At 36.5% G+C, this 13099-nt stretch overlaps 1 protein-coding gene across 1 annotated transcript in view; it reads left to right on the forward strand.

Moving 5' to 3' along the window:
* Nucleotides 1–13099, forward strand: part of MAST4 (microtubule associated serine/threonine kinase family member 4) — a 552565-nt gene that overhangs the window by 335380 nt on the left and 204086 nt on the right.

Consider the following 13099-nt stretch of genomic DNA (forward strand, 5'->3'; position numbering starts at 1 on the left):
CTAGTGAAAAGCAAGCACTTAAAAATGGAAGCTTTGGTTATCATTTATAGTAAATCATGTCTATTTACGTACTGGGTAAGGTACCAAATGTTGAATAAAAGTCTACGAAACATAAAAATGCAGCATTCATATTCTGAGATCAAGGAGTAAAGACCTTTCCCTGTTACCTAAAGTTGCTTATAAAAAGTAAGCAGTGACTGAAAAGTTTCAGGTATTTAAGTAGCTTTCTTGGTCATTATCTCATGTAATCTATAACACAACCATAGAAATCTATTTATATAAACTTAAGATTGTGACTTCTAAGAGGCTTATTTTTTTTTTAATGGAATAGCATGGAGAAATCACTTTGTCAAGTGTTGTCTTTAAATAAAAGTGACTCCGAATGGTACTTAAAACTTACTAGTATTTATTTGAACGTTTCCATTCTATCTCCTGGAATATTGGGCTGTCAGTTATAATGGTGAGAAATATGTGCTTACAGAAAAAAAGTATTGCCTTTCACCTGTGTTTGTATTCAGAAATGTTTTGAGGCTATGTTTGATGAACGTACTTTTTCTAAATGATCAAAGTTAGAGCATGATAAATGGTTAAAGTGCCAGAATAGTTTCAAAATAGCGAAGATATATTCTGCTTTCCCTGGTTATTTTTTATAAAATAATTTCAGTTTTTGAGGAACTTTGATATTCTCATAACCTGAATATTATATATCCTGTATGGATGTCAAGCCATTTTAAAATATAGGTAATCCTCTCTCCACTTTTTTACTTGGAGTATGTTGGAATTGATGTGTACAATTACAATTTTTAAACATTAGGGGGTTATTTTCTGATTATGCTATTTAAAAAATTAGTCCACAATTTGTACTTTATTCTGAATGTGTAGTCAATTGCGTTATACATTGCCATGTAGGATGTGTTGTATCTTTCTCTAAACTAATATGTTTATTTTCCAATTAGTAGACAAAATTGGCTCTGAATGATCTATATGATATGCAATGACTTTATTTTGATAGCTGTGTCAAAGGACACTATCACCAAAAACCTTGGCAGCAACATCTCCAAGTGCATGACTATCTTGGTTTTAGTTGGTTTTTTGTTTCTTTTACAAATATTAACAGATTTTCAAATGAGCTTTTTTTAAAGTTCATATTCATACTGGTTGTTTTAAAACTTAGAAATACATTTGACTCTGCTGTAAGTGGTGGGTGGTTTTGCAGATCGCGCCACACAATCCAACATAATGTGCTCTCAGAAAAATTGTCCTCAGGGTTATTCAGAACCTCTCTGTTCCCATCCCAGAGCCCCATGGATGCTGTTGAGCCCCATCTTCCCTGTGTAGCTGCTGTGCTATCTGGTGTGGTCCAGTCCTCAGAGCTGAAAGTCCCCAGGCTCAGTACCCCAGATAGGAGCAGATGTTACCCTTGGCTAAGGGATGCCTTCCAGCATCACAGAAGTGGGATCACTTTCAGTTTATGATGCCCCATGCACAGAATCTTATTACCTAGATTACCTTTTCTATGGAGTTGGCAAATGGTGATACCAGGTTTTTAAAGTAGTGTTTCTTAAAATTCTGAATAGGGATCACTTATGAGACTGATATCAAACTAATATCTTGATATTGGATAGAATAGTTTCAAGATAACACAGCTTCTGTTTTTCCCCTTCCTCCCACCTTGAGTTCCATCATCTTCGTGTCTTTAAAACATGCTTATGGAAAGAGGGAAAAATGTGAGCCTTCCCAGAGAATCCCCACAGGAAGGAGGAGCCACTTTCAGGCTGAAACTGTTGAGGGGAAGCTCCTGCCTGACTGGAATACAGGAGGAACAGGGACATTGCAAGGTCACATAGAAGGTGAAGGGGAAAGTGCAAGAAAGGAAGAGCTGGTTTTATTTTCCATTATCTCTGTTCATTGCTTTGACTTCAATTTTATGCCTCTGTGTCTTGCTTTGTGATGTAGATGCAATGATCAAACTTCTTAATGAATCGTAGGAACAGAATATTGGTGTTTGCCTAAATTTAGAGGGGTTTTTTGACCATAAATTTTACTTTTTTTCATTCACAGATAAAATAAATAAATGAATTCATACCCTTTTGATCTTCATTTCAGGTTATTCAAAATGTATGGCTGACAGCCTTCAAAGGAGTGATGCAGGCAATGGATGTTTTATTCAGTGCATTGCTGTTCTGCTCTCTGGTACAGCTATTCAAATTGCTATGGAAGTGGCTGAAAGGTTGTCATGGATTTTGCCAACAGAAAATGACAAGCGCTAATAATGTATATGGTGTCTGTTCTAGGTATATAGGATATTACTGCTGCAGCCTTGATTTCACAGAAGTATACTTATTTCCCACATAATGCTCAAAGTTCATTCTAAATTCTTTCATCAGATTCTGGTCTTACCTCATATATAATGTGCAAAGTAAAAATAATTTTGAATGAATTATGAATGGGAAATGCAAAATAATACATACTAACTTTGGAACAGATTGTTTTTACTAATTCTGTGCCTTTGAGACAAACACCCTTGCCTTTTTATTTCCTCCTACTTTAGGATGTCCACTTCCTTTCTTACTGGATGCAGTGAAATCTTTCGAAGATCATTACCTTAGTGCCCCCTAATGAAATGTAAATAAAATGAATGATTACAGCTTGATTATGGTTCTAGTATTTATGAGGCTCCTGGTAACTTGCTGCATAAATTTAAGTATGTGAGTAAATTCTCTTAGGGACAGTCAACGTGAGAGTATTTTATTTTTCTTTGCTATTTTTTATGATGTACTAATTCTTTTCACCTCTGAATTCTTTATTGTTGTTTCTGCCCTGGAAGAAGTAGGACCCTGGAAAATGGATATATTTTTTTTCTGGATGACTTTTATGATTCCTGTAGGGTTTGGACTAGACCTGAGTTTCTGCCTGGTCCTGACCTGTCAAAAGAACATTGAAATAAAGGAACACAGCTTTTCTTTTTAATTCCTATGCTGGATCCATCTTCACAACGAAAAAATGTATGAATATTTCTTTATTCTGTCTTTTTCCAAAAAGCACATCAAATTTCAAGTCTGTACTTTTAAGGAAATCACAAGAGAGTGGGTTAACATTACTCTCTGACTACTTAGTGATTTCAAGTATTTTAAGCTTTCCATTTCACCACCTAGATTTTGGAAGCTAGTTTCCCAGTCACTTTACTACTCAACACCACTTTCCCTATAGTCTCTTCTTTCTAGCAGAGTAATTATAGTGAAATTCCCACAGAATAGTCTTTCCCCTGCCATAATCCTTACCCATTCTGCAAAGCATTTTCTGTAGCAGGAGACAGAATAACCCTTAAAACTTGTACATGTTAGCAAAGCCTGGTTGGGCAGCAAGACCCAGACCTCACAGGAAAAGAAAATTGGGCTTTAATTTAAATTTGAAATAGTAGGTGCATTTCACATCTTAAATTTGAGTCTCATGAATTCTGCTCTTTTAGAGGCAATAGCTGTGATGTGGAAACATTTATTTAATTATATGAGTCTAGTGACTTTTTAAGAAACTGTCTTTTCCCTGCAAGATAAAGAGGGAAATTGAGTGTCTAGAAGACAGACTTCTCTGTAAGTGATTGTCGTCTTACTCACAAGGCAAGTGTCTCAGAGACTATCCCCTTCTGAGTGACACATTTGTAAAGAAGGGGGTGTGTATGAAGGAACCAGGACTGAAACATGCTCAAAGACTCAATTCCCAAGTGGATTGAACAGATAGAAAAGGAAAGGTGAAGGTGAGAATGAGAACTCCGGTTGGATGGCTGAATTTGATTATTTGTCACAGGCACTTCTCTTGGAATGGGGTAAGAGATTACAATAAGAGATCTCAACCAGGTTTTAGGTTATCTGAGAAGGGGTAAGGTATTGTTGCTCATCACATAGAAGTCTCAATTCAATGTCACCAGAAATTTCCCTTGAGTAGTTCTGTAGTATTTGGCAGAATTACCCAAATTTGGGGGATTACATTTCTTCTTTCCCACCTCCTGATACCCCAAGCCTTTTTGTGTCCCTTCCCCACTTCTGGTTCAATTCACAGCAAATTGCTTTAGCCTCTCTCTCAAGTCAGTTCTTGGCTAAGCTCCAAAACAGTTTCCAAGCTAGGTGAGTGTTACTTCTATTCATATACAATGTGGTCTGTGTCACAGGCTTAGATGGAGTTGAGTAAACATGGCTATTGAACTTCTAGAGAAAGAGCCCAGTGATTCTGATTTTTTTAGTCAAGAATGGTAACTAAGTCTTTAGAAGTAATCTCCTAGTGTCATTTAATACCTTCACCCCATGACTATTCTTTAAATGGTCTTTGTTAACTGTTAATTAGCTCTTTGCTCTGGCAAGCATTGATTGAATATCTCCTATGAGTGAGTGTTCTGCTAATTCAGCACTTCATATAAAATGGTGAATAGAGGAGTGGCCCCTGCCCTGATGGGGTTTATATGATTTAAAATTGATCCTGATGTCATCAATGTCCTGAAAAAAATGAGCAGAATATTCTAGGTGAGGATAATTGTGGATCTAATTTTGATCAGGAAGTCAGGGGGGAGAGTTCTTTGAGCAAGTGATATTTAAGTCAAGGTAAATCTTTTAATTTGGTAAAGTGGAAAAAAGACATTTGTTCTAAGATAACATTTGGGGGTGGTTCTGTTTTATCTTAGCATTCTTCAAGCAGTTGTAATCATGGATCCTTTATATATATTTAAATTTTATAGTGATCTCATAGCAATGATCAAGTTTAGAAGTTACCAAAGAGCACATAAGAATAATTAAAAATTTCTACAGTGCTTATAAATAATGATATACATTAAGGGAAAGAATATTGGTGACAATAAATATCGTGGCACATGATTGAGAATGGAAATGGTGGGGTGGAGAAACAAATGTACCACTGGAGAATGATGAGATTACTTATTTTGTGAAACAAAAAGGTTTGCCTTCAGATAGCAAACTTTGAGTAAGTACTGTGTGACAGAGAATCAAAATAAATATTGTTATTGAGGCAAATATACTTGAGCTCTCTCTTTCTCCTTCCCTCCCTTTCTTCACCTGAAATAATATTGCCTATGGAACCTTTTCCACAAAGAGAATATTGTACATTAAACTCAGAAGTATTAATTTTCCTTATTATTTCCATTATTTTGCAGATAGTAGCTATGTGATGAATTATGTCCTTTGCTTTTTCATCACTCTGCAGGTCTCCACCTCATGATTTGTTCTAAGGCACATAATTCTGGTATTTTGTTACAGTAACTTCCATCAGCAGAGAAACATATAAAGGGTCATCTATTATGGATTTTCAGCATTTCATCGTAACTTAAAGGGTATACCTAACTTGGACTTTTCCAAGAAATATTAGGAGACATTTTAGAAAGATGAGCACTTTTAAACGGATATATACATTTAATGATGATGTAAATGTGTGTTCCTGCTTTATAAATTGTCTTCCCCATATTTCAAAATCTGCTGTGCATACATGTTGATGATAGCATGTCCCTGAAAAAGCTTATCTATTGCATATGCCCTTTTATACTTGATATTCGCTGATGAGCATCTGAAGTTTTCCTTCTCTCATCCATCTTCTTTAAATATACCATTGTTTCCCTCCAAAAGGTCAGATATTTCTTGTATTTCCGAATCTTCACATTCCTTCACTTAGTTCTCTCTATCAACTGACTGCTCCTAGTTGTAGATTTAAAAAAAAAAGTCTTTTCTCACTTACTCTTAAGATACTACTTGGGATCAGTAAAGAATTGTTTTCTTTCCTTAACCTCAGAAATAATCTCCTTTTTCTCATGAAGGGGAGAATGGCCACCTCTCATTCCTAATGCACACTACAGATGTCTGTTAGGGTGAGGATATGAGTCAGCTGTGCAGGACACACTCCACTGGAGCATGGAGGGGGACACATCTGCTGCCACAGTTCAGCCAGTGTCCTGCCAGTAGAGATATTTTGCACCTATTATGTATTAAATTCCCACAGAAATTCAGCTGTGTAAAATTTCTTAGTTGTCTACATAAACTTGAGATTAAGAAATGTTAAATCAGACATCACTAGGGTAGCCTATTAAAGAGGGAGGGCCTTCTCCGCTGAGGAGCTCTGCTATAGTGTGGGTGAGCTCTTGAAGGAAGTTGGTGTGGCTGGTAATGGGTCAGGTCACATGTAGGTAAGCAGCTAGCTGAATTGGAGGATGTAAGGATAGTACAATATTCCATACCCCTGGTAATTTGTCAGAATAGGAAATAACCATGGTGTTGCTGAGCATAAAAATTAGAGAGCTTTTTTTATAGTTACCCTTCTAGGGAGTGCTTTGTGGTTAGTGCAGCTTTTTCGCAAGTCCTATGTCCTTTAATATTTTTGTCCATTGGCCATTTTTGACATTAAGGGTTTTTTAATAAGTACCTCCAGTTTGCCCTTTAGGTTACATATCCAACTGTGTCTGACTTTATGCAGTGTGTTTTCCAAAATATTATTGAAAATCAATTTTTGGTGTGAATTATATGTATTAAATATATTATCTAGAAAAATGCTCCTGAAATATTTTTGTCAAATAATTCTGTGTCTGCACTCTATGATCTGGAAAAGTGAATTGTATTGGAATAAACAGAATGAAGTAGTTGGGGTCAGAACATCTGATTTTATTCAGTCACTAACTATATAATATTGGGCAAATAATTAATTATCTTGGTCCCAAATAGCTTTGTAAAATTGATCCATTTACCTTAGGATTCTGTGTTTTCTGTTCATTAGAGTTCATACTTTTCTGTGGAATTTTCATTTTATTCTATTTTCACTTCTTGCTGGTTCTGATTTAATTTACTTTTACTTCTCTATTTGCTTCATTTGTTAATATAACAAATAGTTACCAAGTAGTGTTTGCATATGTTCTTATTTATTGCCTGAAATCCTGCATGGAATGATACAGAGTATAAATGATTCTTCAGAAAGAGGGAGTACATATGCGAGAAGTGTGTGAGAAAGCTGTAAAACCTCCAAAATAAAGTCTTTACTTTTATGAGAGATATAGCTTGAGACTTTGAGGAATTCCCAATTTCACAAGCCGAGGAATTTTCCAAACTCAGCATATATATGTATATATGTATATATGTATATGTATAACCAGCACTTTGTTCAAGAAACAGAACATTATTCCAATCTCAGAAATAACCCCTCAAAAAAGTCCTTTTCTTTCTTTGTACCTGTCACTGCCACTCTTACGACCCCTTCCCCACAGCCACTATCATGACTTCATATAGTATAGATTGGTTTTGCCTGAGTTTGAAGTTCATATAAACAGCGTCGTAAGATAGTACACTTTCTTATTAAATTGTGGTAAAATGTACATCATATAAAATCCAACCATTTTAGCCATTTTTAATTGTACCGTTGTGTAGCCCTCACTACCATTCATCCACAGGACCTTTTCACCTTCCTAAACTAAAGCTCTGCACCTCCATTAAACAGTAACTCTGTCTTCTTCGTCCCCTCACAGCCACCTTTCACTTTCTCTCTCTGAATTTGCTTACTCTAAGTATCTCACATAAGTGGAATCATGCAGTGTCTGTCCATTAGTGGTAGGTTTATTTCACTTAGCATAATAACTGCTAAGTTCATCTATGTAATAGCACACGTCCAAGTTTCCCATTTAAGGCTGAATAACATTCCATTGTATGTGTCTATCTTGTTTATTTTATTTTTATTTTTTTATTTCACCTATTGGTGGACTTCTTGGTTGCTTCCGCCTTTCGGTCGGTGCTGGTATGAAGGTAGTTATGCAATTATCTGTTTATATGTCTACTTTCATTTCTTTGGGCTTTATACCCAGAAGCAGGATTGTGCTGGAATACATGCTAATTCTTTTGAAGAAACTACCATACCATTTTCCACGGTGGCAGCACCACTTTACATTCCCACAATTTTTATTCAGTGTGTTTATGACATTCAGCTTACTGACTATATAGTTGTAGGTCATTCACTGTCATTGCTTTGCAGCTTTCTGTTTCATAAATGGGCTACAATTCATTTTGTTATTTTACTGATGGGCATTTGGGTAATTTCTAATTTTTTAGCCATTTTAAGTAGTACTTCCAATGCAGCACATTTTGCAATTAGGTCCCAAGGCTCTGTAGCTTGGTTTACCTGTCTTATTTTCTTATTTTTTGAAAGGAAATTGGTTACATTACAAGAATTATTTGTATAGCTCTATTAATTATTCATAAAACTTTCTGGTTACATCACTTGGTCATCTTTAGTATCACAAGCATCTGGATTTCCAACCCAGGTTGGTCTATGAGAGGGACTTGATAGATAACATTACTGAAGACTTGAGGTATCCAGTTTCAAGTATGGTTTGATCCATGGATCAAACAATTTCATTGACACACAGCTCTGCTCTTGTTAATGTCAGTTCCTGTAAGGACCTTTCAGCTGCCGTATGTGTCCTTGTAGTCACATGACAACCAAAGATGTGTATGTCATCTCCCAGCTTCATAACCTCAGCAAAGAATCCTTGGTATTCTGTCACTAGCCTGACTTGAGTTACATGCATATCCCTAAGCCCTATTCCTTGTACCAGGGAATGGAACATGTTGTCTGAAATAGCCAAGAGTTTGTGAATGGGGTCAGTTTCACCAAAGTCAGTGAGTGGATGTGAGGTGTGGTATTCCCAAAACAAAACCAGACTGTTATTGATATAAGTATGGAGAGAAGGTGCCATGCTCTTGAGTTTGGGGAGTAACTTGCAGAATCTTGCACCAACTTAATACATAACTGCTAATGCTCTTGGCCGTCAGCTGGAAGAGAAAAAATAAGTTAATTGCAAGCCTGATGTCAAGTCTCACTTGTGTAAATTGAAACCAAGGATCAACTTTAATACCAATTTGTATCTTGAGATAGAAAGGCTGCCCGTGTTCATACTGGGGAAGTGTCGTAAACTATATGGCAGTGTCCTGGGGACTATATCAAACGAAGAGGAGTGTGGGCAACTTTAATGCAGCCTTCATTTGCAGGTACTACTGGGCACATTCCTTTGTATTGTATTTTCCATTTCGGTTTACAAAGCTTTTAATTCATATAGATTGCAAAGAAAATACTGCTGTGAAGAAGAAAGTCACTAAATCTTAAGAGACAGAAAATGTTCTCCTCTTTCCCTTTTTAAAAATATCAATTTGTCATGTTGAATACAGTAAATAAGAGGCGTGTGGAAATCAGCATTGTTTCCATAAAAGTGAATACAGGAAAATCCTGAGATTGAGCAAGGAATTACTGGTATCTCTGGCTACTAATCTTTTCTTTTGAAACTAATTTTATTCTTATCAAAATACCATATATGCATAGTTTTAAAAGTTAAATTGTGCTACCGGTAGTATGAGAAATTATAGAGACTGTCTAACCCACCCCCACCCCCACTTCCAGTCCTGCTTCCTTAAGAAAACTGTTTCAACTCTGAGCTCCTTCTTTCAGTAGTGTTCTCTATATTTCACAGTACACATTTTGTTACTTTTTTATCAGTTGTGTAAATTATGTGTTCATTTCCTATATGTAACAAAAGAACTTAACTTATTTTACCTCTTACACTTCCTTTTTACTTGCCCCCACTTTTTAAAATACTTACCCAGCACCATCGTAGTATGATTTTTTATTTAATCAATATTCAGTATCCATGTTATTTTCATTAGGTACATATTAGTTTCCAATTGCACTGGGACAAATTCCACAGACTTAGAACCTTAAGGCAAATTGCATTCATTGTGTAACTTTTCAGAGGTATGACATAGGTCTAATGGGGTACGAGCAGAGGCTATATCCTTACTTGTATGTTCCTTGTGGGAGACTTTAAAGAAGGGAAAAATGAGAAATATTGGATTGGGTGATCTTCCTCCTTCAATTTCATGAGTAGTCAGAATTATTGGGTTTAAATTTCTTCTGCCAGTGTCCTTCAGATTCTTGTACCTCACTTGACTTGTGAGCCCTTTATGACCTTGAAACAGCTGTGGAGCTTATTTGTATGTAGTTTGGATCATCTCACTCTGCAGAATTTCCTATCTAGGCTGCTTCAGGGATGGCATAGGCACCCTAGTAATTAGGTTTCTGTGACTTAGAGACACTTCTGGGGCTTTGACTATAAAAAGCCATTGCCCCTGAAAACAGGACAGAGCATAGATATGTGCTTAGATTGGTATTATTGCTGGGAGAGAAATACGCAATGAGAAATACTAAGACTGTTCCTTTTCCCACTAAGCTGAGTGCAGTAAAATCAGAGCAAATGTTTAAAACTGGTTAGTGATGCTAAGGGTGCTGTAGAAATTGACCCTTGTTTTTGAGCAGAGATTCTAGTGCAGCACTATTGATTTTGGGTTAGATAATTCCTAGCCGTGGAAAACTGTCCTGTGCATTGTAGGCAATTCAACAAAATCCTTAGCCTCTCCCCACCAGATAGTAGCAACAACAACTCCTCCCCAGTTGTGACAACCAGAAATGTCTCCAGACATGGCCAGCTGTCCTTGAGAATCACTAAAGGATATGTGGAAGAGCCCAGTCTTCAGCCATGCAGCTGGGTTTGTCCGAGCCCCATGTTGCCACCATTAATGAATGTGACAGTGGTTTTCCTTTTCTGTAAGAATAAAAATCTGTTTAACTTAAGCCTTGTATATATGCCTTCTCAGTCATGCCAAAGCAGTTTAAATATAGCACACTACTTTAGTGTAACCTTAGGTTCCTTCTTTGTACATGTTGTAGCTAATCTTTTTGTCTGCTGTCCAGCCATCCAGGGCCTTTGTGGGCCTTTAGACGGTATCTGAGCATGTCCTAATTATCCAGGTTCTTGGAGCCCACTCCCTGAGGTCAGTTTTCTGATACAGTTAGTTATCAAACTCTGGAGAACTCTAATTATCAGGAGAAGGAGAAGGAAACAGTTGTGGGGAGGTGTAGAAAGAACAGTTGGATCTTAAGGAAAAAGTTGCAGGCAGAGGGAGCAGCAGGTACAAAGCTATGAGGTAGGACTGTGCTGATAGGAGGAGTGGCAGGGAATGAGGGCAGGTGGAGCATTGTAACAATTTATTTTCAATTTCTTATTATGCAATATTCCAAACATGAACTAGAGAGAATAGGAACTCCTTCTACCCATCACCCAGGTTTAATAAATAGTAACACATGGACAGTTTTCTTTCATATATGACATAATTTACTTTCCATCCCCAGATTATTGTAAAGTAAATCGTAGAGAGTATTTTATTTGTGAGTACTCTTACATGTATCACTAAAACGTAGGAAATGGAAAGTGACTCTACTGCCAATATTATGTTTAAAATATAAAAATAATTTAGTATCCGCTACCAAAGATTATTATCAGTTATTGAAGTAGAGGGAGAAAATAAGAGAGAATAAATATGCATGTATGCATATATTTAATATATATTCAAGACTGGTGTGTGTATGTAATGTATGTATTTACATATATATACTACTATTTTCTAAATGGTCAATTATGTGTTTGTTTTACAGTTTGTTTGATAATAGGATGCCAAAAGTTCACTTTACAATTAGTTGATAATGTCTCTTAAATCTTTTTTAATTTTCAGGTTCATCTTCTATTTTGAAAATGTTTCTTTAAAAAACAGGTCATGTGCTCTGGTTTTCACAAGTTAGCTTTTGCTGTTCACATCTCTGTGATATTTTTAACACGTTTCTTTTTTCCTCTATTGCCTGTAAATCGATATTTTGATACAGAGGCTTGGTTGTATCCAGGGGTGATGTGACTTTTGATAAGACTCCTTCATACTGTTGCATATAATTCCCAGCAGTCTGTGGTGTCAGCAGTCATAGATGATCAAGACCTAGATCTGTTCATTTTCTAGGGTTTGAAAAAATGATATTTTGTTGTTCTATCTTTATTAGTTGGAATACTTCTTTATAGAGAATTACTTTACGCTTATGATATGCAATCCATCAGGTAATCATGATAAACACTTGATTTTTTTTCCCTGGTACCAGTTTTCACAAGTGATGGGGTAATTCCTTAGCTTCCCCCAGTGGTGACCCTTGCTCACTTAATTTCTCCTCCTTTTTACATGCTTGAACTCATGGTTTTAAACATTTAATATGTTTTAACATATTACTGCTATTCCTGATGCTTGAGTATCTATTTTTTGGACACATTTGCTAGGTTTTTGTCTTTTACTTGGAATGAGAGGTAAGCAGTTGGAGAGTTTTGAACACAAGAGTAATATATTTTAGAAAAGATCACTTTAAAGTGGCTAACAGTGTAGATGATACCACAAAGGAAGTAGCAGAGGTCAGCTAGAAGGAAATCATAATAATTTATCCAAGACATGGTGGTCTAGGTGTAAAGAAAGGTGAAATTCTTGATACTTTACAAGCTGCAATGCAGCTTATTGGGGAGCATATAGGATCCTCCTTTGTGTTCCATTTTGTCTTAATTATTTCTTATAGATAAACCTTTTATATTAATTGTAATTATCTGTTTAAATTTCTGTGGGCTTCCCTGGTCACTGACCAATCAGTGACTGTACTCCCGTGTAGATTGTTGCATCTAAAGGTAAAAGGTTGATTAGTTCTGTGAGTCTGTACAGAAAGAGAAGTTGGTAGTGAGTTAACATTTAACAAATGCCCTAGTGCAAGTTGGTATGTTAGATTTTAGAGAAATGTTATAGGAATATTATATAAACTTCCCCTACCCCACATGGAACTGGAAACAGGTAGCCCTCTGAATGAGTGCAGTGCTGAGGATGATTTTGTGAAAATGAGAATAAAGCAGAGAGGAAGAAGTCCAGAGTCATGGTGGCAGGCTTGGCAAAGTGGGAAGTTGTTTGGATTTCAGACCTTATTTCCCTCCTTGCCAAACACCCTCGTGCAGGGTACAACCCTAACAACTGTACAAGGCATTCCTGCCTGACAGGTCTCTGGAACACAGCAGAATCAAATCCTAGCACTGCTGCCATCTGTGTGCCCTCAGCCTCTTCATGTCTGAAAAGTTGGAGTTTGACATCATAACCTTTCCAGTGCAAGTACTTAAACTCAGTTCTTGCACCACAGCTTAACTCTGTGTATGTGTGTGTAGACTTACAGT

The sequence above is a fragment of the Talpa occidentalis genome, unplaced genomic scaffold (assembly GCF_014898055.3).
Source record: "Talpa occidentalis isolate TD23 unplaced genomic scaffold, MPIMG_talOcc4v2.1 talOcc4.6, whole genome shotgun sequence".
In the NCBI taxonomy this organism is placed as follows: domain Eukaryota; kingdom Metazoa; phylum Chordata; class Mammalia; order Eulipotyphla; family Talpidae; genus Talpa; species Talpa occidentalis.